Source organism: Giraffa tippelskirchi, chromosome 9 (genome assembly GCF_054371585.1).
Source record: "Giraffa tippelskirchi isolate mGirTip1 chromosome 9, T2T-mGirTip1v1.2.pri, whole genome shotgun sequence".
In the NCBI taxonomy this organism is placed as follows: domain Eukaryota; kingdom Metazoa; phylum Chordata; class Mammalia; order Artiodactyla; family Giraffidae; genus Giraffa; species Giraffa tippelskirchi.
In genome coordinates, this window is record NC_137283.1 from 84,921,382 (window position 1) to 84,948,598 (window position 27,217).

At 38.3% G+C, this 27,217-nt stretch overlaps 1 protein-coding gene across 1 annotated transcript in view; it reads left to right on the plus strand.

Annotated features, from left to right (window-relative positions):
• The window catches only part of LOC145521682 (uncharacterized), a 253,574-nt gene that overhangs the window by 205,820 nt on the left and 20,537 nt on the right, over window positions 1–27,217 (plus strand). Inside the window, exons 8-9 of the mRNA XM_081530497.1 lie at window positions 7,598–7,687; window positions 25,968–26,059. The gene's annotated coding sequence lies outside the window, so the exon portion shown is untranslated. The remainder of the gene's footprint in view (window positions 1–7,597; window positions 7,688–25,967; window positions 26,060–27,217) is intronic.

A 27,217-nucleotide genomic window follows, 5' to 3' on the forward strand; every position in this document is an offset into this window, starting at 1 on the left:
AATAGTGCTGCTATGAACATGAGGTGTACATATTTTGTTGAATTAGTGTTTTTGTTTCCTTTGGAAAAACAATCAGAAGTGAAATAGCTGGATTATATGATGCATGTGAGAAGGAAATGGCAACCCGCTGCAGTATTCTTGCCTGGAGAATTCCATGGACAGAGAAGCCTGGTGGGCTCCATTTCATGCGGTTGCAAAGAGTCGGACATGACTGAGCAATTAACACTCACTCACTCATGATGCATGTGTGTGTGAGTGCTAAGTCACTTCAGTCAGACTCTTTGTGACTCTATGGAGCCCACCAGGCTCCTCTGTCAACGGATTCTCCAGGCAAGAATATTGGAGTAGGTCGCCATGTCCTCCTTCAGGGGATCTTCCCCACGCAGGGATCAAACTCATGTCTCTTATTTCTCCTGCATTGAGGGGCAGATTGCTTACCACTAGCAGCACCTGGGAAGTCCACATTATGTGGTAGTTCTATTTTTATTTTTTTGAAGAATCACCATTCTTTTTCAATAGTGGCTGCAAAAATGTATTTTCCAAGCAATAGTGTAAGAGTTTTCCCTTTTTGCACATCTTTGCTTGTTACTGGTTGTCTTTTTGACAGGTGTGAGGTGATAAGTCATTGTGATTTTGATTTGCATTTCCCAGACAATTAGTCTAATTATTGGTACACTGAAGTGCATCAAATTGTAACATACTATTATGTGATAGTGTCAGTTTTTCCCTTTACGTCTGTTATTCTTTGCTTTATGTATTCAAGTGCTTCTATGTTTGGTACATGTGTTTACAAATTTTATATCTTCTTGTTGAATTGATCCCTTGATCATTACATAATGTCCTTATTTGTTTCCTATTACAAAGAGTCAAAGTCTGTTTTATCTGATATAAGTATTGTCACCCAGGTTTTCATTTCCATTTACATTTTTCCCATCCCCTCACTTTCAGTCTGTGTTCATCTTTAGATCTAAAATGAGTCTGTTTTAGACAATATATGTGCCTAACTAGATGAAGAAATATGATATATATGTTATATTTCTTCATCTAGTCAGGCTCAGTATGTCTTTGGATTAGAGCATTTAATCTATTTACATTTAAGATGACTTTTTATATGTAGGGTTACCCTCATAGCACAGTTGGTAAAGAATCCACCTGCAATGCAGGAGACCCCAGTTTGATTCCTGGGTTGGGAAGATCCCCTGGAGAAGGGAAAGGCTACCCACTCCAGTATTATGGCCTGGAGAATTCCATGGACTGTATAGTCTAGGGGGTCACAAAGAGATGGATATGACTGAGCAACTTTGACTTTAACTTTATATGTATGTATTATTACAGTTTTGCTAATTATTCTCTGCTTATTTTTGAAGTTCTCTGCTGCTGCTGCAGCTGCTAAGTCACCTCAGTTGTGTCCGACTCTGTGCGGCACCATAGATGGCAGCCCATCAGGCTCCGCCGTCCCTGGGATTCTCCAGGCAAGAACACTGGAGTGGGTTGCCAGTTCCTTCTCCAATGCATGAAAGTGAAAAGTGAAAGTGAAAGTGAAGTCGCTCAGTCGTGTCGGACTCTTAGTGACCCCATGGACTGCAGCCTAGCAGGCTCCTCCGTCCATGGGATTTTCCAAGCAAGAGTACTGGAGTGGGTTTCCATTACCTTCTCCACTGAAATTCTCTATTGTTCCTTAATTCTACTTTTGCTAACTTCCCTTGTGCTTTGATGACTGTCTTTTGTGCTGTATTTGATTTCCTTTCTCTTTTTATGTGTATCTATTTTCAGTTCTTAATTTGTGGTTACCATGAGGTTCATATATATCAAACTAAATATTGACATGATTATTTTAAGTTAATGATATCTTAAGTTTGAAATTTAACAACTGTGGATGTTTACTTCCTCCTCCATTAAACATGACATTTAATGTTTTGAGGTCATATTTTACAGTTTTTGGTGTTGTGTATCTCTTAACAACTTATTGTTGATATAAATAATTTTTCTGCTTTTGTCTTTGGTTTCTATAATATTTATAATTTTTTGATTTACTGTGGTTACTGTGTGCTTGCCTCTACCAATGGGATTTTTTTCCTTTCATAATTTTTATATTTCTACTTGTGGTCTGGTCTTTTCCCCTTGGAGAAGTTCCTTTAACAGTTCTTGTAAAGTTAGTTTTCTTGTGCTGAACTCTTAGCTTTTGTTTGTCTGTAGGACTCATAGTTTCTCCTTGCATTCTGAATTATAACCTTGCTGGATATAGTATTCTTGGTTGTAACTTTTTCCTTTCATCATTTCAGCTATATTGTGCCACTCCCTTGTGGCCTCCAGTGTTACTGCTGAAGCTCAGTTTATAGTCTCATGGAAGCCCCTTTGTATGTAGCTAGTTGATTTTCCTTTGCTAAGATTCTATTTTTAATTTTTGCCAATTAATTATAATGTATCTTGGTATGGACCTCTTTGAGGCCATCTTCTTCAGGACTCTCTCTGCTTCCTGTAGCTAAACATCCATTTCCTTTTCCAGGGAAGTTTTCAGCTGTTATTTCTTTAAATAAGTTCACTGTCTTTCTCTCTCTTTCTTCTTCTGGGTCCCATAGAAAGCAAATTTTAGTATGCTCAATGTTGTCCTAGAGGTATCTTAAACTATCTTCATATTTTTAAAATTCTCTTTTCCTTTTTCTGTTCATGTTGGGTGATTTCCACTATTCTTCCTTCCTTCCAGTCACTGATTCATCCCTCTATATCATCTAATCTGCTGTTGATTCCTAGTGGAGTATTTCTTATCTCAGTAATTGTATTCTTCAGCTCTCTTTGCTTCTTTTTTATATTTTCCAATTTAGAATTAACCTTCTTGCTCTGTTCATCCATTCTCCTCAGTTCATTAAGTATCTTTATGATTATTATCTTGATCTCCTTTGCTTAGTTCTTCTTGGGTTTTGTCCTGTTCCTCTGCCTCCTCATTTTGTCTAATTCTCTGTTTTGTTTTGTTTTGTTTTTTCAAATGCTGTAGTTAAGTCAATTACATTTCCTGATCTTGGAGATGATCTTTGAGACCTTGTGTAGGAGTATCCTATAGTCCCATTAGCATATTCCCCTCTGGTCCCTAGAGCTATATGCTCCAGGAGTTCCCATTATGTGGGCTGTATGGGCTCTTCTCTTGCAGTGGGACCACCTACTGTGGGTGTGCTAGTGGGTGGGATTGGCTTTCAGTATGATTGAGTGCTAGGTCATAACTACCGACGTGGCCTCTGTTCTATTTGTGGATGGGGCTGTGTCCCAGTATGGCTGGATGTTTGCCCTGGGGCTTTCCAGGATTGATGCTGACCCACTGGTGAGCAAGTAAGCCACTGGTGCTAATGGTCCTTGCCAGTATCAGGGTCACTGTTACAGAATGAGCTCCTCAAAATGACTGCGACCAGTTTCTGTGTCTCCAGGGTAGTTTCCAGTGACCTCTCTGGGAGGCTCTCCAAGATGAGAAGTTTATTCTGACCCAGACTTCTTTCAAATTACTTTTTCCATGTTTTGACCCCAAGTGTGAGATTTTGCATGCAGCCATTAACAGCAGAGTTTGTTTCCTATATCCCTCCCACTGGCCTGTTCACATGTCTTCTGTCCTTCAAATCGAAGTGTTCTGAGGGCCTGTCTTGCAGCATAAGACCCAGGTTGTGGAGTCTTTTGTGGGTCTCAGAACCCTCACTCCTTGGGGAAATATCTCCATAATTGTGATTATACACCAATTTGTGGGTCACTTATCCAGAGGTGTGGGTTTTCACTATACCACATCTCTGCCCCTCATACCCTTCATACTCATCTTGTTGTGGTCTCTCTTTATAACCTTAGTTGTATAAAATCTTTTATGCTAGTTTGCAGGTCATTCTCATCAATAAAACGTTTTCATCTTACATGACCAATATTCTATATCCTTTAAACAGATGCTCCCTGTTTTCCTCATGCCTTCATCCTTGGACATCATCACTCAATTTTCTGCTTCAATCAGTTTGATTACTTTAATTCCTCATGTAAGTTCAGTTCAGTTCAGTTCAGTTCAGTCGCTCAGTCGTGTCCGATTTTTCCTGACCCCATGGACTGCAGAACACCATGTTTCCCTGTCCATCACCAACTCCCGGAACTTCCTCAAACTCATGTCCATCAAGTTGGTATGCCATCCAACCATCTCATTCTTTGTCCATCCTCATAGAAGTGGAATCATGAAATATGTGTTCTTGTGTGTGCCTGACTTATTTAATTTAGCTTAATGTTCTCTAGGTTCTTCCATGTTTTAATGTATGGCAGGATTTTCTTCTTTTGTAAGGCTGAATAATATTTAATTCAGTTCAGTTCAGTTGCTCAGTCATGTCCGACTCTTTGAGACCCCTTGGACTGCAGCATGCCAGGCTTCCCTGTCTGTCACCAACTCCAGGAGCTTGCTCAAACTCATGTCCAGCAAGTTGGTGATACCATCCAACCATCTCATCCTCTGTCGTCCCCTTTTCCTCCTGCCTTCAACCTTCCCAGCATCAGGGTCTTTTGCAGTGAGTCAACTCTTCGCATGAGGTGGCCAAAGTATTGGAGTTTCAGCTTCAATATCAATCCTTCCAGTGAATTTTCAGGACCGATTTCCTTTAGAATTAACTGGTCTGATCTTCTTGCAGTGCAAGGGCCTCTGAAGAGTCTTCTCTAACACCATGGTTCAAAAGCATAAATTCTTCGGCTCTCAGTTTTCTTTATGGTTGAACTCTCACATCCATGCTTGACTCCTGCAAAACCATAGCTTTGACTAGACAGACCTTAGTTAGCAAAGTAATGTCTCTGCTTTATAATATGCTGTCTAGGTTGGTCATAACTTTTCTTCCAAGGAGTAAGTGTCTTTTAATTTCATGGCTACAGTCACCATCTGCAATGATTCTGGAGCCCAAGAAAATAAAGTCTGTCACTCTTTCCATTGTTTCCCCATCTATTTGCCATGAAGTGATAGGACCAGATGCCATAATCTTAGTTTTTTGAAAGTTGAATTTTAAGCCAGCTTTGTCATTCTTTTCTTTCACTTTCATCAAGAGGCTCTTTAGTTCCTCTTTGCTTTCTGCCATAAAGGTGGTGTCATCTGCATATCTGAGGTTACTGATATTTCTCCTGGCCATCTTGATTCCAGCTCATGCTTCATCTAGCCCGATATTTTGCATGATGTACTCTGCATATGAGTTAAATAAGCAGGATGACAATAGACACTATTGACATACTCCTTTGCCAATTTGGAACCAGTCTGTTGTTCCTTGTCCGGTTTTGTTTCTTGACCTGCATACAGATTTCTCAGGAGGCAAATAAGGTAGTATGGTATTCCCATCTCTTGAAGAATTTTCCACAGTTTGTTGTGACCCACATAGTCAAAGGCTTTAGCATAGTCAATAAAGCAGAAGCAGATGTTTTTTTCCAGAACTCTCTTGCTTTTTTGATGATCCAAGGGATGTTGGCAATTTTATCTCTGGTTCCTCTGCCTTTCCTCAATTCAGCTTGAACATCCGGAAGTTCTCAGTTCACATACTGTTGAAGCCTGGCTTGGAGAATTTTGAGCATTACTTTTGCTAGCGTGTGAGATGAGTGCAATTGTGCAATAGATTAAACATTCTTTGGCATTGCTTTTCTTTGGGATGGGAATGTAAGCTGACCTTTTCCAGTCCTTTGGCCACTGCTGAGTTTTCCAAACTTGCTGGCATATTGAGTGCAGCACTTTCACAGCATCATCTTTTAGGATTTGAAAGATATATAGGAATTTAGGATTTGAAAGATATATTATTTAACTATATGGATATATTTTTTTATCCACTTGTCTATCAATGGTCACTTCAGTTGCTTCCACATCTTGGCTATTGTGAATACTGTTGCACTGAACACTGGAGTGCAAATATCTTTTTGAAATCTGTATTTCAATTATTTTACCCAAAAATGATATTTTAAAAATCACATGGTAGCTATATTTTTTAATATTTTGAGGATCATCCATACTGTTTTACACAATGGTTGTACCATTTAAAATTCCCATCAGCAGAAGGATTCCATTTTGTCAATATGCTTGTCAAAATTTACTTTATTTTGTATTTTATTTTAATACTTGCCACACAAAAGGTTCAAAGTGACATCTCATTGTGGCTTTGATTTTTATTTCCCTAATTATTAGTAAAGTTGAGCATTTTAATACATTCTTATTGACCATTTTTTTGTCTCTTTTGGATAAATGTGTATTCAAGTCCTTTGCCCATTTAAAAATCAGGTTATCTACCTATCATCTATCTACTCATTTATTTTTCCTGAATTGTATGAGTCCTTTATATATTTTGGGTACTAATCCATGGCTGATATATCTGACAAAAGACATATTTGATGACATATTTTCTTTTGATGACATATGACATATTTTGATGACATATGACATATTTTCTTTTCTTACATAGGTTGTTGCCTTTCACTCTGTGGATTGTTTTCTTAGTTGTACAGAAGTTTTTTTTTTTTTCAGTATATGTGGTCTACTTCTGTTTTCTTTATTTGTGCCTTAGTGTCATATTCAAAAAACAAATTATTGTCAACACCAATCTCATGAAGCTTTTCCTCTATATTTTCATCTTGGAAACTTACAGTCTCAGGTCTTACATTTAAATATTTAATACATGTTCAATTGATTTTTGTATATAGTGTAGTAAAAGCATGCAATTTCATTCATTTTGCATGTGGGTATTCAGTTTTCCCAGCATAATTTGTTGAAGAGACTATGCTTTTTCATCATGTGTTTTTGGTTCCATAGTTGAAGATTAGTCTATTTTGATCAGTATTCCTTAATATTCAGTATATATGTGTGGATTTATTTCTGGGCTCTCTATTCTGTTGTACTGGTCTACTTGTTAATAATACACTGTTTAGCTGCTATAGCTTAGTAATCTTCCTAAATCAAGATGAGTGAGGCTTGCAGCTCTATTTCTCTTTCTCAAGATTATTTTGGCTGTTCAGAATCCTCTACGGTTCTATATGAATTTTAGAACTTTTTTTCTATTTCTATTTCTATAAAAAATGTCATTGGGATTTTGATAGGGATTAGGTTGAACATGTAGATCACTTTGGATAGTATGGATACTTTATATACATAAAATAACTGCTTCACAATAGTCAATTGAGCAGAAGTTTCTTATTTTAAAAAGTCCTATATTGCTGGAATTTTTTAGGGTATTAGTTTTTTGATATTAAAACAGTGCTGCAATGTCTATTCAGGTTATTTCACACATGCAAGTAAATTTATATTTTTGATGTTGTTAAGTTGCTCTTTACTGAGTTTGTAGAAATTTTACTCCTTTCATTAGTTTGTGTCAATGCTTATCCCAACACCACCTTTAGCAAAGTGTGTCCTCTTGCTTTTAGACCTTTGTCAATCTTATGGGCAAAATGCCACCTCAGTGCAAGGATGCTTCTAATAAACTCTTTGTTTATAATATAATAATAAAATTATAGCCAAAATGACACAATTGCTACTGTATGCTAGGCTTAGGCACATTTCTAGATACTATATAATTCTTAACTCTCAATTCTCAGGCCTACATTTGAGGTAAACGCTTTTTTAATTCTTATTTTACAGATGAGAAAACTGAGTCTAAAAGATAGGATAATCTCCCCAAGATCATTAGAAGAGAAGATAGCCCTAAAACACAGCAAATATGACTTTAGGGTATGTATGCGTTCCTCTTGGGGTGATGCAAACCAAGGTAATAATTCTAGGTACAATTTTAAAATAAGAATGACTTTCTTTCTGGTATAAAAAGGTAAATATAGCCGTTTATATTCTTTCTTCCTTTAGCAATCAAATGCATTATTAGAAGCTATTAGAACATCCACATTGTATTAATTTTTGGAGGCTGCTGTAACTATTTGTTACATTTATTTAACTATTTTTTTAACACAATAACTATTTGTAGTTATTTACTACAAAACAGAGTTTTAAAATGACAGAAATGTATCCTCTTATTCTTCTGGAGGCCAGAAGTCTGAAGTCAAGGTATCAGGAGGGCCACTCTTGAAGGTTCCCGTGGGAATTCATTCCTTGTCATTCAGCTTCTCATGGCTGTTGGCACTTCTTGATTTATGGTTGCATCACTCTGATTGTCTCCATGGTCACACTGCTTCCTCTCTTGTATGTCTTCTTGATACATCTCTCTCTGTTCTCCCTCTGCCCCTCTCTTATAAGTTTACTTGTGATTCATGTAGGACTCACTTTGATTGCCCAGGTTAAACTCCTCTTTTCAAGATCTTTAATCATGTCTTTTCTAGTTATAATGTACTATCCATTCTTTGTCCATAATAGTCACAAGTTCTTGGGATTAAGACATGGACAAATTTTGGGGGAGGGATGACTTTCAACCCACTAAACACATTTTCCATTCATTTACTCAAAAATATTCCTGAAAGGCACACTATGTGGCAGACATTGTTTATGGGCTGGGTAAAGAGCAGTCAATAGAACAGATATTAAGTCTGCCCTCACAGTGCTTATGTTTTAGCTGAAGGAACCAAATGCTGTGAGAAATAAAGGAGTAAATATATGAAGTGCAGTCAGGTGAGAAATGCTGTGGGAAAAGACAAAAAAGAAGGAAGAGGTGCTGTGGGAAAAGGGTGGGAAATTCAAGCATGGACATATGAGAAGATGGCTGTGGCTAACAAACGACTTCCCCCCAAAGATATCGTGTTTTAATCTCCAGAGCGTGTAGATGTCAACTCACACGGCAAAGTCTTCCCTGACAAGAGTAAATTAAAGATTTAAAGATGGGGAGATTATCCTGGATTATCCAGTGGACCCTTAATGTTATAACTGATGTCTTTGTAGGAGAGAGACAGAGAAGATTCTTCCAGGCAGAGAGCAGGCAGTGTGACCCGGGGGGCAGAGCTCTGACTGAGGTTCCATCAGAATCTGGGAGGGGTAAAAAGGGGGTTCTCCCCAAAGACTTTAGAAGGAGTGTGGCTCTGTCAACACCTTGACTTTGGCCCATTGATTTAGAATGTCTGCCTTCTAGAACTGAAAGAGAATAGATATCTTTTTTGTTTTAAGACCCACAGTTTTTGGTGATGTATTACAGCAGCAACAGAACGCTATTGACAGCACACATTCTGTAAGGAGGTGAAGGAGAAAGCCATTGTGTATATCTGAAGGATGAGAACTCCTGGCAGAGAGAGGCTTCGTAGCCATTAGTCTTGAGATGGAAGCATGCTTGATGTGATGGAGGAAACTTTAAGGGGGCACTGAGGCTTCTTTGCAATGAGTAGGGGAACAAGGAAAATGAGAGGTCAGAGGACTTGAGGATTTGGTCTTGAGGTTCATTTTCTCTTCCTGTGAGATGAGAAATCACTGAAGGATTTTGAACACAAGGATGATCGAATCTGACCTGTACTATGAGCAGCTCTCAATTCCTACTGAAAGGAATCAGGATCATTCTGTCTGTCTGTCTGTGGTATTGATAATAGACTATAGGGAGCTAAGGGTAGTGATGAGAATCAATTAGAAAGCTATTGATTGTGTTCAGTAGGCAGTTGATGAAATGGTCTAAAGTTTATAGACAATGCATACTTCTAAGTCTTGTGATATAGAAATATGCTTTAAACATTTCCTCATAGGAGACAGGATACATACACAAACACACACACACACACACACACACACACACACACACACACACACACACATTCCATATTCAACTTTATCCAAGAAGCAGTTAGTTTTCCTAACAGGAAATACTTTACACATATGAAGGGTGATAACATTTAACTGAAAGGTAGCTACAAATGTTTCAGCTATAATTGTCTCTGATTAAAAACCAGATGCTTTGCAAATGGATGTTAGAAGAGGATTTTCATGGATGAACTTACTGGCTTTTTAATGAGTACAATGGCTATGTGAATAAATTATGTGTGGATTTAGTTGTATTCAACATATACAGATTGGTAAACTATGTTAGGGGGCTTCCCCGGTGGCTCAGACAGTAAAGAATCTGCCTGAAATGGGGGAGACGTGGTTTGAATCCTTGAGTCAGGAAGATCCCCTGGAGAAGGGAATAGCTACCCACCCCAGTACTTTTGCCTGGAGAATTCCATGGACAGAGGAGCCTGGTGGGCTACAGCCTACGGAGTCGCAAAAAGTCCTGTACAATTGAGTGACTAAGACTAACGCAATCGATGTTAGGCTTCCCATCACTGCTTATATAGGGTAATAGTCAGGGAGGCTTTTTACTCATCACATTTTGGAATGCCGTTTGAGGCATGATTCTAATGCAGTCATCCTGCTCTTGAATGCTTATGGTCATTTGAATATGTTGGTTGGCTCTGTCAAATATTAAATCAATTGACTCTTGCTTCTAAAATATTGTTGAGCAAGAATATCTTTTATGCAAAAAGTATTTTCTTAATCTCAAAAAACAGAGAACTGAGGCTTCATCAAGCTGACAGGAACAGGTTGTATGAAGGGTTTTGTACCTCCTTATTAATACAGATTTGACTTACAAATGGCAGTATATGTTGCAGAACTGAGACTGAGATTTGTTTTCACTGAAAACCGGGTAGTGGAAATATAAGAGGGAGATATTGTTAATCTTCTTTAGAAGCAATTTAGATTTCAAGAGAAAATTTCAATGAAGGTTTTATAGCAAAAATTTCCATGCTGAAAATTTGCAAACTATTTTGGACTAAAAGGGTTCCCCCACTCAGTTAAAAAATGTAGAGTCAGAATTAATTTATTTCTCTTTGTTACCTGGATATTCACATGTTTTCTGTTATCTCTCAGAGGTAACAGGATCACTCTGATCACTATCTAAATGATTTTTCTGAAGCACATTTTGTGTTTCCTTCTTGCTAAACAGTACTCTTCACACTTTATAGCGTATAAAACATAAAAATATGGACAAATCTTCCTTCTCTTAGACCTGGTATGATAATGATCTGGAAAGAATAAATAAGTCACAAAGCATTAAAAAATGTCTTATGGGCAAAAAGTTGATCCAAACACTTATTAATTATAGTATATAATGAAATAAATATAGACATTGATCCTAATATTATAAAATAATGATAAAATAAAATGTTAATTCCAAACTTCATACATATAGAATTATTATTATTTTTCTTTATTTTTTTAAAGAGGTATAGTTGATTTAAATATTGTATTAGTTTTAGGTGTACAGCAAAGTGATTCGGTTATACATATATATGTTTATATTTATACTCCTTTTTAAAATTATTTTCCATTATGATTTATCAGAAGATATTGAATACGATTCTTTACCGATCACAGAATAAATTCTAACCACTGCTTGATCTTTCTTACTACATGCATTTGGATCTGAGATAGAGAAATGAAGTTCATGGGAGAATGGGAAAATGTGTCTTCTCTGCACATGCAGAATAAATTCTACTAGTCATCCTTTGCTCTACTTGGGAGCTCTTTGTACATATAGGTTATTAATCAGTAGATTTTACATTTTTGATATTTTAAGTTAATAATTCTAATAATGTACCCCATTTACAGATTATCTACTTTGTTTACAGAAATTGTTTAACCCTTAAGACATCCTGTGAGACTTAGTATTCTTTTCCACAGGAAGGAGTTTGGGTTAAGATTAGATAAATAACTCACCCAGGTTCACGTGACTAGAAACGGGTAAAGCAAAAGCTATACCAATATCCAGTGAAATTATCTCCATGCTCTTTTCATTAAGTCATAATGGCTACTTACAATAACTCTGAGAAATGGACAGAGAAGTTACTAATATTCATAATTCGTATGCAAAGAAAAGAATACCTTGTCCAAGATGACAGAACTAGTTAATAGTAAACTAGCCTTTAAGTAAAACTTTAGACTCACTGAGTGATTCTCCTTCTTTTAGACCCTTCAGTGTCCCAGTTTATGATGTACACTTTTGCTTTTCTTGCCATCTCAATGTAAAAACACTGCAAAATCTTCCCTTTAATTCCTATTAATTAATATTACAAATAAAATGATGTTTAAAAGTCTGATTAGATAACAAAACCTCATGGTTCACTTTCTTACTCATTTTATCTTTTTGAGTCTTGCAAATTTGAGAAAATCTATTAGATAAATACATTGATTAAAATAATTTTAATACAGTTTCTTAAAACAGGCTTCCTTTGTAGCTCACTTACTAAAGAATCTGACTGCAATGCAGGAGACCTAGGTTCTATTCTTGGGTCAGGAAGATCCCCTGGAGAAGGAAATGGCAACCCACTCCAGTATTCTTGCCTGGAGAATCCCATGGACAGAGGAGTCTGGCAGGTTACAGGCCATGGGGTCACAAAAGTAGGACACGACTTAGCGACTAAACCACCTTAAAACAGGAATTGTTTTTATTGAACAAATTAGAGAATTAGTAATAGTGATTCTATTACTAGTTTAATTCTATTACTAAGTTCTATCAAACTTTTATTTTACGTTATTGTGAATTCTCTAAAATGTCCCTAATTTCTCTAAGGAACTTGGTTTACAGATGGTGTATTTTCCTTTACATAATCACACACAATTAAAAGGATGCATTGGTTTCTTTTCTAGAGAGCTCTCTAATGTCTAAAGTAAACTTTTTCTCATTTATAGCATGTAAACATACTGCCTACTACATTGTTCCACAAAATGGTCTCATGAATGAAATTAAAAACCTCAGCCCAATTTCTCATAATTGTGATAGTCTTTTACGTTTTGGAAATTATGTAAGTTATTTGGAAAGTACGTAAATTAACTCTAATTTGTATTTCATTGATAAAAAAGAAATAAAACAGGAGAGGAAGGAGAGAAGAAAGAAGAAAAAGACAAGTAGAAGAGAAAGAGAAATAGAAGGGGAAAATATATGTATATATATCTAAAAATGTATAGCAACATATATATGTATATAAAAATACATGTAATGTTTTTAAGCGAAGCTAATACAGTATGCATTATATTTTTTATGTACTATATAAGTATGCACTGTACAGACATATGGGCTTCCCTGGTAGTTTAGCTGGTAAAGTACTGCAATGGAGGAGACCCCAGTTCAATTCCTGGGTCAGGAAGATCCCCTGGAGAAGGGATAGACTACCCACTCTAGTATTCTTGGGCTTCCCTGGTGGCTCAGTGGTAAAGAATCCACCTGCAATGTGGGAGATCTGGGTTTGATCCCTGGGTTTGGAAGATCCCCTGAAGGAGGGCATGGCAACCCACTCCAGTATTTTTGCCTGGAGAATCCCCAGGGACAGAGGAGCCTGGCAGGCTACAGTCCACGGGGTCACAGAGTCAGACACGACTGAGTGACTAAGCACAGCACATACACACATATGTCAATACACCTTTTCGTGCTGGAAAAGAAGATTGCCTGGGAGATATGTATCATTGTGGTAGTCAGAATTATAAGGTGGTCCTCAAGATTTCTGGCCTCCCTCTGAGTATTATAGGATGTCACAGTTGTAACTAAGTTATGTTACATGGCAAAGGTGAGGGACTCTGCAGGTATAATTAAGTTGGTTGATTTTAAGTTAATCAAAAGGAAGATCATCCTAAATGGGCTTGACTTAGTCAGATAAATGTCCTTTAGAAAGGAAGGCCATTAATTAGGAGAGAGACTCTCTTGCTGGCTTTGAAGAAGTAAAGTGGTACATTGTGAGATGGCCTGTGGGAGAGTCATATGGCCAGGAACTCTGGTTCTCTAACGGGCCTTGAGCAGCAGATGACTTATAGCCAGCAAGAAAGGGACTTCAGTCCTACAACCTTGAGTAACTGAATTCTGACAACAATCATGCAAACTTGGAGGAAGACTTCAAACTCCAGAAAGGAATATAGCCCAGATGACATCTAGATTGCCACCTTATTTGAACCTCATCAAAGGATCCAGTTAAACTGTTCCTAACTCCTGCTCCACAGAAACATACAGAAATTGTGCTGTTTTAAGTTACTTCATTTGTGGTAATTTGTTACACAGCAATAAAAAATGCAATGATTTTTTCAAAAGTAATATATGCCACATATTCTTATAGAATCACACAGATACTTCAGACTCTAAGCTTGGTAAATATATTACTGTGGTTCTTTCAGTTCTAAAATTCAGTTCTGCAGGAGGTAAGACTCATAAACTTGAATTCATACAGGATTTATGTTGTGGCACAGAGTGTGAAGCAGTCATAGAATAAAATAGGTGCTCCCTTCCCCCATTGCCACCACTGCAGGCATGCCGCCTGCCTAACTACAGTTTTTTAAAAAGCACTCTTACAGGTCAAATGAAATCATTAGAAACATTCTAGGACTATATAAGTCTTGTGGGCCAGAGATTGAGGCCCTGCTGTAGGATTACCCACAGAGGAGAATGTTTTATAGATGATGGCTTTCTGTATTCCGTGTCTGGAAAACAAAATTTAAATCACTATAGTCCTTTTCTGCTAAGAGATTAAGAAACCTGATATACAAACATTTATCAACTGTTTCCCATGTATGGTCACTGTCCTAGACACTGGAAAAAAATATTTGAATAAGCTCTATTCTCAGGAAGCTCATAATATACTAGGGATATAGATGGTTAAACAAATAAGTAACAATTGAGAATATATAATTGAATGTGTCCAAGATGTATACCTGTTGTAGAAATCTTTTTACTAGACATTGAGTTATTTTTTATTGGACACAATAACTTTACATGGATAAAAAGTAAGGTAATGATTTAATTCATGTAATGCTTAAATTCGAATAGCTCCAAAATCTTCAGCAATTTTATGGAGGGAGATCCAAATTATGAAAGTCATTCATAGTTAAAATATTGATCAAGTTATCATAAATGGAAAAAAAGAACTAACATTTTATAATTCATAGGCAATTCCTGATAGTGTTGGTGAAGGATGAAACAATTACCTCAATCGTAATCATGAAGACGTTTTCCTCTGTGGAACTCAATTATCTATGTTTTTTTGGCTCCTAGAACCATTTTTATATTGTTTGGATTCATTCTAAATCAGTTGTGTCTATGATTTCTGGTATGCAATTAACACATTTAATAAATTTATTTTAATGAGTTAAATGATATTATAGTTCTCTAGCAATTTTTCTCAAAGTCTTACTGGTTTTGAAAACAGTCTGATGTACCATAGAGATGTGTTGATGTTGAGTTAAAAGGGATTCTTAAAAGTATTTAAATATAAATTCAAGAATTAGTATAAAACTCTGTTAGTTTACTAATATTTAGTAAGTACTAAATTTATATGTGTATAGGACTGAGAGCTAGGTATTGTAAATGGTAATGCCTGATTTTTTTCTCTTTTAAATAATTTCTTTTAAACAATGTATTTTATCTATGCGCTGGATCTAAAAGCCTCATTACTGATTATACACTGATTACAGTTGTGTGCATTACTGTGATTACTGTGAATGCATTATAAATTGCTCTTCCAGGAGAATGCCATTACCTTAAAATGTAGAGGAACACCATTACAATTTTTAAAAGGAGTTAGGTGATAATCTCTATTGCATAAGCAGACTGTACATTTAAAACTTGTATAAATATATGACATATATAATTTTAACTTCTTTAGTTTCTTCATCTTGAGTAAATGATGAAACTGCATTGGAATATATTTTTTGACCTTTCTTGCTCTAATACATAATTTCTAGCCCCTCCTTTTACTTTGAAATGCTTTCTAAATCATGATAAGGACCATCCAGGATGTTGCATCCCTAGAATATATATTCTTTTCCATTCTCTCTATTCTACCTGTTGCCCATGTGATAAGAAAAGTGAAAGACATGACAAAATGAATAGAAAGCCAGAGAAGCATAAAAATAAATGTAGACAGGGGAAAAAAAAAAACATAAGAATAGAGAACAACAGGCTAAAGGAGTTAGAAGCAGTTAGAGTAATGCATGAAAAGAAAGGTAGAAACAGGACACGAAGCATGCCATTTATACACAGGCTCGTAATACTCCAAGGGTGCCTTACTTATGTGTTCTGGTTTCTGTTCAACCGAGTGGTATTAATACAAATTACTCTCTATCAGTAGTATGGAGAGATACAATAGTATGGATAGATAGGTAATCTCAGCCCATGATTTAGCACTTTAAGTAAGGTTTGAAAGATCTGAGGAGAGATGAGGAACAGTTGTTAAGAGCAGTTTAGAAGGACTTTATTGGAAGGACTGATGCTGAAGCTGAAGCTCTGATACTTTGGCCACATGATGGTAAGAGCTGACTCGTTGGAAAAGATCCTGCTGCTGGGAAAGCTTGAGGGCAGGAGAAGGGGACGACAGAGGATGAGATGGTTGGATGGCATCACCGACTCAACGGACACGAGTTTGAGAAAGCTCTGACTGGGAGCTGGTGAAGGACATCACCAGCTGATGTACCATGTACCAGAAGGACTTCACCATCTGGGAGATGGTGAAGGACAGGGAAGCCTGATGTGCCGCAGTCCTTGAGGTCACAAAGAGTTGGATATGACTGAGTGACTGAACAACAGTTTTCTCCTGAACCAATTCACCCTCTCACAATCTGCTAGAATTTTTCTTGTAGAGTCCACCAATGACTTTACAGTGTTAAATCCAATGACCCTCATACTAACCCATTACTATCTTTAGACAGTTGATCTGTCGCTTCCTTGAACTTTTTTATTCATCTAGCTTCAGTGACTCAATCCATCCTTGCATTTTCCCTTATAACTCATTGATCACTCTTTTCAACTTTTTTCACTTGTCCCTTCTCTTTTCTTCAACCTTTGAAAGTTGATGTGCTCCAGGGCTCACTACTAAGACCCCCTCTCTTTGTCTTTTACTTTCACCCAGGTCCTATCTTTAAAGACCATTTTCATTCCCATGAGAACCAGCATTATATCTTTCACTTGGATGTCTTGTTGTTCAACATCAACAGTTACAGAAAACTTGATATGTCCAGTCCAAACTCCTGTTCTCCTCTCTGCTCCTGAACTTGATTTCACCTTTGGTAAATGGCAACTCCAGTCTCCCAGTTCTCTAGGTTAAAAGCTTTGGAGTCCTTGACTCTTCTCTTTTATACCTCACATCTAATTTGTCAGCAAACACTTTGTATCCATATTCAAAATATTCAGAATAAATCTTACCACCTCTATTGCTGACTTCCTGGTACAAGCTGCCCTATTCTCTCATCTCAGTAGCCTTCTAAGTATTCTTATCCCTGCCTTTGCTTCCTGCCTATTCTTAGCAAGTAACCAAAGTGCATCTTGAAAACATCAATCAAACTGTATCTCTCCTAACCATCTAACTCAGAATAAAAGCCAACATCTTCTGGCTTATAAGACCCTCATCTCTTATTCTTCTCATACCCTTGCTTATTCCCAAAACTTTCCACTGATTCTTTGCTTCTCTTAGTCATACCATCCAGGGTCCTATCTCAGGACATTGCACTTGCTGTCCCCTCTACCTGGGATGCTTTCCCCCAGACATCTACATGATTTCAACTTTGTTCAGCTCACCTTTCCAATGAACATTCCCTTGGAAATTTTACTTAAAACTGCAACCTTCCTTCTCTCCCCAGCACTCTTTCTCTCTTTCCAGGTTTGATTTTCTCCATAGTGCTTATCATCTTCTTATGTACAGATATCTTACATAACTTATTCTATCTTTATCAATTAGAATGTAAGCTCCTTAAGGACATGCATTTTATTTTGTCTTATTCACTCTGTTTTTAGCACCTTTGAAATTGCCTGATATATGTAATATAATTACTAAATTCTTGTTTAACTTAACACATCACTTTCTGGCACCACCACCAGATCCCCAGCACTAGAGTTTCTAAAACTCATCAGAGTTTTTCATGTTAGAATTTCATGTTTTTCATGTTAGAATTCTTAAGTGAAACAAGAGGAAATTCCAGGAACATAAAGATTTTTAAAAAACTAATGGAGAATTACCTGGTGGACTAATGGTTAGGACTTGGCACTTTCTCACTCTTGTGGGCCTGGGTTCAATCCCTGGTCAGGGAAATAAGATCCCACATGCCATGTGGTGTGGCCAAAAATAAAAAATAAAAAAAAATCAGTGCACCTAATGGCACTTCAAAGAGTTTCCATATTGCCTTCATGCTGTGTTTTCAGTTACACAAAAGTGTTGTAGGATACACAGAAATATGCCAACTGAAACTTAAAAAAGAATGCGCAATGCCTTTTAGAATCCATCACACTTATTTCCTGCTGGGCTTAATTTCAGAACCCAGAGCTATTATTAAACTTTAAAAAGTGTTTGTTCTTTTATCTGGGGATCATAGTGTAACATATTTATTTATTTATTTTGTGTGTGTAAAAAAATGCCTCTAAAACCTTATCATCAAGTTATACTCCTGGGACCCTCTGCATGAGAATTTTCTAACTTAATTCCTGCTGTCAGGTAAGCCCAGCTGAACTTGCCATCTATATAAGAACTAATTGAAAAGATTTTCGAGATGGTATTTTCACATGGCCCCAAAAGGTGACCAGAAGTTTCCAGTGCTGTATATTAAGGGTTTCTGTGATTCAGACACAGATGATTTTATTACAGTATGGCTTTGGGGGCTGGATGAACACCTGGGAGCTAGTTGGTCAGTGCTGATTTGCCAGGTGTAAAACACTGCTTTGTTGCTGCTGTTATCAGCATATTCCTTGATTGTATAAAGCAACTGAGATCATATTTAGGTCATAGGGGTGGTTTTATCTTGCCTGAATAGTAGGGGCATTTGTACCTGACTGGGGAAACTTCTGTCACTTTTTGTTGGGTTCATGAAAGTTAGCAAGAGGTAGCAAGGTTAAAAGATGACTTTCATTACATCTTTTCTTTCAGTTGCTCAAACCATGATAGGAAACTGGCTTTCTTCAGGAACTTTTACTATTTAAGTTTGTAAATAGTTTCTGAGTGATGGATCTGAAGAAAGTAAATTTGGTAATTTTTGTAATCATTTTTTCTCGTGAATCAACAAAAATATTGCAAGAAAAGATGCAAACTTCTCAAATTTAGCTACCAAGGGGAAAATGGAGCAGCTGACACTATATTGCTTTGCCATAAACACAAATGTAAAAGAACAACCAATTTAAAAAATGAGTGACCTGCCTAAACTGCCATTTTTAGCTTTATGAAGAGTGGGGGCCAGGTTATGAAGATAAAATTTTGTCTCTTTTTAATTCTGTTTGTACTGATTCTTGATTTTCTTTCTGAAAAACATCTACTTGTGTTTCATTGACTACACTAAAATCTTTCAATGTGTGAATCATAATAAACTGGACAACTCTTCAAGAGATATCTTACCTGTCTTACCAGCCCATTTTCCCTATCTCCTGAGAAACCTGTAAGTGGGTCAAGAAGCAACAGTTAGAAGCTTATATGGAACAAATGACTTGTTCAAAATTGAGAAAGGAGTCCATCAAGACTATATATTTTCACCCTGTTTATTTAATTTATATGCAGAGCACATAATGCAAAATGCTGGGCTGGATGAGTTACAAGCTAGAATTAAGATTGCTGGGAGAAATATCAATGACCTTAGATACACAGATGATGCCAAAACCCTAACGGCAGAAAGTGAAGAGGAACTAAAGAGCCTCTTGATGAGGGTGAAAGAGAAGGCTGAAAAAACCAGCTTAAAACTCAACATTAAAAATACAAAGATCATGGCATTGGCCCCATCACTTCATCGCAAATAGAAGGGGAAAAGGTGGAAGCAGTGACAGATTTCCTCCCCTTGGGCTCTAAAATCACTGTGGATGGTGACTGTGGCCATGAAGTTAGGGGATGATTGTGTTAGGGGATGATTGTGTCTTGGAAGAAAAGCTATGACAAACCAAGACAGGGTATTAAAAAGCAAAGACATCACTTTGCTGGCAAAGATCTTTATAGTCAAGGCTGTTGTCTTTCCAATGGTCATGTATGGATGTGAGAGTTGGACCATGAAGAAGGCAAAGAATTAATACTTTTGAACTGTGGTGCTGGAAAAGACTCTTGAGAGTCCCTTGGACAACAAGGAGATCAAACCAGTCAATCCTAAAGGAAATCAACCCTAAGTATTTATTGGAAGGACTGATGCTGAAACTGAAGCTCCAGTATTTTGGCCACCTGATGGGAAGAGCTGACTCACTGGAAAAGACCCTGATGCTGGGAAAGATTGAAGGCAAGAGGGGTAGGGGACAACAAAGGATGAGATGGTTGGAGGGCATCACCAATTTAATGGACTTGAACTTGGGCAAACTCCGGAAGGTAGTGAAGGACAGGGAAGCCTGGTGTGCTGCAGTTCTTGGGGTCACAAAGAGTTAGACAGGATTTGGCAGCTGAACAACAATAACAACAGCATGATTCTTGTAGTGCATGCCATCTTCTTGATGTCCAAAGAAATCTATCAGAGATCAGGTAAACTTTTTAAGATATTTGTTTATTTTTGGGTATGTTGGGTCTTTGTTGCTGCACACGGTCTTTCTCTGCTTGTGATGAGTGGGCATCTCTTTGTGGTGGCTTCTCTTGCTGCAGAGCAGGAGCTCTAGAGCACAGGCTCTGTAGTTGTGGTGCATGGGCTCAGTTACTTTGTGGCATGTGTGATCTCCCTGGACCAGAGATCGAACCCATGTCCCTTGCTTTGGCAGGCAGATTCTTAACCACTGGATGAAAGGAAATTCCTGGGGTGAACTCTTTAAAGAATAATTTTTTAAAAACGTATCTTTATTGAAGTCTAGTTGATTTATAATGTACAGCCAAGTGAGTCAGTTATGCATATACATATATCCACTCATTTTTAGATCCTTTTCCCCATAGGCCATTATAGAGTATTGAGCAAAATTTCTTGTGCTATATTTTAGTTATCTAATTTACATATAGTGGTGTGTATATGGAAAAGGAAAATATTCTTGCCTGGGAAATTCCATGGACAGAGGAGCCTGGAGGGCTACAGTTCATGGGGTCACAAGATTTGGACACAACTTAGTGACTAAACCACCACCAGTGTGTATATGTCCATCCCAGTATCCCAGTTTACCCTCCACCCTTTACACCCTCATAGCCATAAGTTTGTTTTCTATATTTATGACTCTATTTCTATTTTATAGATGAGTTCATTTGTAGCTTTTTTTTTAGATTCCAAATATAAGTGATATCATTTGGTGATTGTCTTTCTCTGTCACAATGATCCATCCATGTTGTTGCAAATGACATTATTTTGTTCTTTATGACTGAGTAACATTCCATTGTACATATGTACTACATTTTCTTTATTCATTCCTCTGTTGATGGGTATTTACTACAGATAACAGTGTGGAGGTTCCTTAAAAATCTAAGAATAAACACCATATGATCCAGCAATCTCACTACTGGGCATATATCAGGAGTAAATCATAATTCAAGCAGACACATGCACCCCAGTATTCATTGCCACACTATTTACAATAACCAGGACATGGAAGCAAATTGCAACCTCTTAAATGTGGATCATCATTTAAAAAGTGGAATTTTAGTCCCTGACACAATTTATTTGTTTGCTCCCATTCTTATCTTTATACTTTACCCCCTTTTTTCTGATCTAAAAATGCTTGAACCAAATTAATTTTTCTCATTTAATTGTTGCCTCTTTGTTACTTTCTTATTTTTATTGACATTGCTGTTCTCTGTGTTATTTATGTAAAAAATTTTAAAGTTGCTTTGATTCCTTTTTTTTCTATGACCTTTTCTTCTAATTTGTGACCAAGATGATCCAATGTGTGTGTGTGTTGTGCTAAGTCACTTCAGTTGGGTCCACCTCTTTGTGATCCTATGGACTGTAGCCCATCAAGGCTCCTTTTTCCATGGGATTCTCCAGGCAAGAATCCTGGAGTGGGTTGCCTTGCCCTCCTCCATGGGTTCTTCCCAACCCAGGGATTGAGCTCACATCTCTTATGTCTCCTGCATTGGCAGATGGCTTCTTTGCAACTAGTGCTACCTGGGAAGCCCAAGATGATCCAGTTTACCAACTAACCCTCTACAAGAGAGCATCTTGTACTTTTCACTTTCTTTCTAATCTCATTAGCAAGTGCCTGGCTTCAGTTTCATGACTTTTCGACCAACCTGTTGCTATAATCTCTAAACTGATCTTTTGTCTTTACTTTTCCCTCATCTCCAATTCTTTCTGTATCACAAGCTTAATACAGTAGCCATTAATCAAATACTTTAGTTAAGAGGATGGCATTCCTTGACTGAGTTTTCAGATAGCCTTATTTTTCTCCTAGAATCAATAAAAATTGCCCCACAGTGATCATCTTTCAACTTTTTTAAACATGCTAAAATGCCAAACACTACTTTCATCCTCTTGAATTAATGAATTTAGTAAAAAAAATATGCTTATTCTGTGGGGGCTTCCCTGGAGGCTCAGATGGTAAAGAATCTTCCTGCAGTGTGGGAGATCCAGTTTTAATCCCTGTGTTGGGAAGATCCCCGGGAAAAGGGAATGGCTACCTACTCCATTTTTCTTGCCTAGAGAATTCCATGGACAGAGGAGCCTGGCAGGCTGCAGTCCATGGGGTCACAAAGAGTTGGACATAACTGAGCAACTATCACTTTTACTTTTTTATACTTATTCTGTATCGTTAATTCAAATCTATCTGCTAGATTTTTACAGGATGCATAAATGGATAGCATTCCTGCTCTCCAGAAGCATATAGTATTCTCAGTTCAGTTCAGTTCAGTTCAGTCACTCAGTTGTGTCCGACTCTTTGCAACCTCATGAATCGCAGCATGCCAGGCCTCCCTGTCCATCACCAACTCCCAGAGTTTACCCAAATCCATGTCCATCGAGTCAGTGATGCCATCCAACCATCTCATCCTCTGTCGTCCCCTTCTCCTCCTGCCCCCAATCCTTCCCAGCATTAGGATCTTATCCAATGAGTCAACACTTCGCATGAGGTGGCCAAAGTATTGGAGTTTCAGCTTCAACATCAGTCCTTCCAATGAACACCCAGGACTGATCTCCTTTAGGATGGACTGGTTGGATCTCCTTGCAGTCCAAGGGACTCTCAAGACTCTTCTCCAACACCACAGTTCAAAAGCATCAGTTCTTCAGCGCTCAGCTTTCTTCACCATCCAACTCTCACCTCCATACATGACCACTGGAAAAACCATAGCCTTGACTAGATGGACCTTTGCTGGCAAAGTAATGTCTCTGCTTTTAAATATGCTATCTAGATTGGTCATAACCTTCCTTCCAAGGAGTAAGCGTCTTTTAATTTCATGGCTGCAGTCACCATCAGCAGTGATTTTGGAGCCCCAAAAAATAAAGTCTGACACTGTTTCCACTGTTTCCCCGTCTATTTCCCATGAAGTGATGGGACCAGATGCCATGATCTTAGTTTTCTGAATGTTGAGCTTTAAGCCATCTTTTTCACTCTCCTCTTTCACTTTCATCAAGAGGCTCTTTAGTTCTTCTTCACTTTCTGCCACAAGGGTGGTGTCATCTGCATATCTGAGGTTATTGATAGTTCTCCCGGCAGTCTTGATTCCAGCTTGTGTTTCTTCCAGCCCAGCGTTTCTCATGATGTACTCTGCATATAAGTTAAATAAGCAGGGTGACAATATACAGCTTTGACGTACTCCTTTTCCTATTTGGAACCAGTCTGTTGTTCCATGTCCAGTTCTAACTGTTGCTTCCTGATCTGCATACAGGTTTCTCAAGAGACAGGTCAGATGGTCTGGTATTCCCATCTCTTTCAGAATTTTCCACAGTTTATTGTGGTCCACACAGTCAAAGGCTTTGGTATAGTAGTCTAGGAAAGATTAAATATAAAATTAAATAACTATAAAAATTAAAAACATTCGAAATAGGATTCAAGCAAATTGCTGTAGCCCAACATTATTATGTTTAGCACATATTATCTGTGCCTGTCACTACTCTGGATGTGGGGATATAATGGCAGACAGAGCAAAAAACTCACCCTAATGAAACTAATGTCCCAAAGAAGTTAGAAAGATAATGCATATGTAAATATGGGGACTCCCAGGTGGCTCAGATGATAGGAATCCATCTGCAAGGCAGGAGACCCAGGTTTGACCCCTGGGTCTGGACAATTCTCTGAAGGAGGAAATGGTATCCCACTTCAATATTCTTGCCTGAAAGATCCCATGGACTGAGCACACACACACACACACACACACACACACAAATATGCAGTATGTTGCCAGATAGTGATGAATTGTAGGGAGACAAATTAACTAGGATAAAGGAACAGAAAGTGGGCCAGGGACGCTCTTTTAGGAAATGAGGTCTGGAAAGCCTCTTGGAAGAGGGGCTATGTGACAGAGACTCAGAGAAGTGAAGGAAGGACCATAAGAGGATGGAGGGAAGGGCATCTGGGAAGAGGAACAGTTAAGTAAAGGATACAAAGGAGCCATGAAACTGGGTGTCCAAAGAATAGCAAAGAGGCAAGTTCATGTGGAGATAAGTGGGTTGAGGGGGTGAGTGTTGGATGTTTTTGGGAGAAAAGAATGCAGGGATTTAAAGACTATGTTAAAGGACTTGGACTTTTTAAAAATATATATTTATTCATGTATTTTTGGCTGTGCTATGTCTTCATTGCTGCTCAGGCTTTTCTCTGATCGAGAGATAAAGCTTCGTTGAGGTGCACAGGCCGCTCAGTGAGGTGGCTTCTCTTGTTGCAGAGATGGGCTTTAGTGTTCTCAGGCTTCAGTAGTTGTAGCTCCTGGGCACAGGCTCAATAGTTGTGGCCCACAGGCTTAGTTGCTCCTTGGCATGTGAGGTCTTTCCAGATCAGGCATCGAACTCACGTCTCCCTCGCTGGCAGGCAGATTCTTTACCACTGAGCCACCAGGGAAGCCCAGGACTTGGACTTTTGTTCTAAGTGTGATGAGGTGGTGTTGGAAGGGTCCGAGCAGATGTATCAAATGATCTAACTTAAATTTTGAACCAATTATTCCAGCTGCTCTGTGCAAAAAAAGCTGGGGAAGGAGTGGAATCTGGGTGGTCTTTGAGGATGCTCTGGCAGAGTCCAGGCTGGAGAAGATGCTGGCTTAGGCTTGGGTGGTGGCAGAAAGGCAAGAAATGCTCCATCAGATCCTTGATGTATCTGTAAGACAGAGCTGATGAAACTCACTTGAGAATACTGGATCTGCGGTGTGAAAGAAGAGAAGAATCAGAAATAGCTCCCCATCTTTTTAGACCAATGGAAGAGGATAATTTGGAAAAACAATCTTAACAGTTCTATTTCACACATGTTAAATTTGAGATTTCTATTCATATATAAGCACAGATGTAAAGTGGGCTTCCCAGGTGTCACTAGTAGTAAAGAACCAGTCTGCCAATGCAGGAGACATGAGAGATGCAGTTTTGATCCCTGAGCTTGGAAGATGCCCTGGAGGAGGGCATGGCAACCCACTCCAGTATTCTTGCTTGGAGAATCCCATGGACAGAGGAGCCTGGTAGGTTACAGTTCATAGGGTTGCAAAGAGTTGGACATGACTGAAGTGCTTCTGATGCACTCATAGATGTAAAGTAGGTAATTGACTACGTCAAGAGACAGGTTAGGGTTAGGAAAAAAGAGGAACTCAATAATTATGGGTGGCACTGAAACTCTTGGGACTGGATGAAATCACTTACCAGTCATAAAATCGATAGAGAAGAGACCCAAACATTAAGGCCAGGGACTGCAGACACTTAATAAGGTTTACAAGAAAGGGCAGTGAGATTCCACTCATGGAGCTGGGAATCAGGGAAAGTTTCCCATAAAATATGTCATTTGACCTAACCCTGGAATCAGCAGAATTTTCACATTAGTGCTGGTGGGAGGAGTCTAAGGCAGTAAAGAACTACATGAGCAAAGTCGCAGGGGTTAAAAGTGTTGAATGCATTTGACAAACAAATTGCTTAACCAGCACCCGAACTGAAGCCCTCATCATTCCTCACACTCATTTCTCTGTTTGGCATGATACATCTCAATATGTGTTGTTTTTGATGCTCATATTTTATGCCTTTTCTATTCCAGAGCAGTGGATTACAGCCCAGAAACTATGTTACTGATTCACAGTGGACTCAAGCTGCTTTTCATTGTCACTGTCTTTTCACTTTCTGGAAAAGGTGCTTTGCCTAGCCATGAAATGCCAGATGGCAGCAATGTATCAATTAAATTCAAGAATAAGTGTATATATAGAACAAAACTAGGTATAAATTCTCGAAGAAGCCCTGGCTCTTATTAGAGGAACTACAACAGTTCTCTGAGCTTTTATCTTACAAATGTTTAATTGACACAAACTTCTCCTGGGGTTTAGAATAAATCAGGTGTCTTCCATGACCTCAAGATTTTTACTGTGTAGTATAAGGAATATATTAAGTGCGTAAGTAATTATTATACATGACTGACTATGCTTTCAATGTTTCTACCTCTAGTTACTGATTCCTATTTCAAACAGTCTAGGATCTTTTAGTTATTGCTACTCTCTTGATTTGGAGAAGGCAATGGCACCCCACTCCAGTACTCTTGCCTGGAAAATCCCATGGAAGGAGGAGCCGGGAAGGCTACAGCCCATGGGGTCGCTAAGAGTCAGACACGACTGAGCGACTTCACTTTCACTTTTCCCTTTCATGCATTGGAGAAGGAAATGGCAACCCACTGCAGTATTCTTGCCTGGAGAATCCCAGGGACGGCAGAGCCTGGTGGGCTGCCGTCTATGGGGTCGCACAGAGTCGGACACGACTGAAGCGACTTAGCAGCAGCAGCAGCAACTCTGTTGATTTAACAGGCAGCATACAGGTAAACACAGGCTCAGACCCAGAATCTAGTGTACTTTTGATGACTCTAGATATAAAGGTATTCAAAACACAAGTGCCAGCCTCTTGAGCTGGAGATTCTGCCTTCCTTTCTCTAACTAGTACTGCTATTTCCCACTGTGTCTTGACGGACACCTTCTTAACATCCAATCTATCTTTAGCAAACCTTTTGCACAAAGGTTTGCACAAAGAAGCACAGTTTTTCATATCCTCTAAATTGCTGACCATGTAAATTGATCTTTATGTACTAATCACCTGGAAATGTTAAACCACCAATTTAATATCCAATATATCTACCCACTGCATTTTCCCTGTCCCAGTGGGCAGTTGTAATATCCTGGGTGAGCTGTTCTTGATGGGTGTAACTTACATTGCCCTCACCCACTATATCACTATGCTTTATTATGTAGCAACCGACCCTTAGGATCAGCTATGCTGCCTGGCTGGTTTTGCTTTACCTGTCCTGGT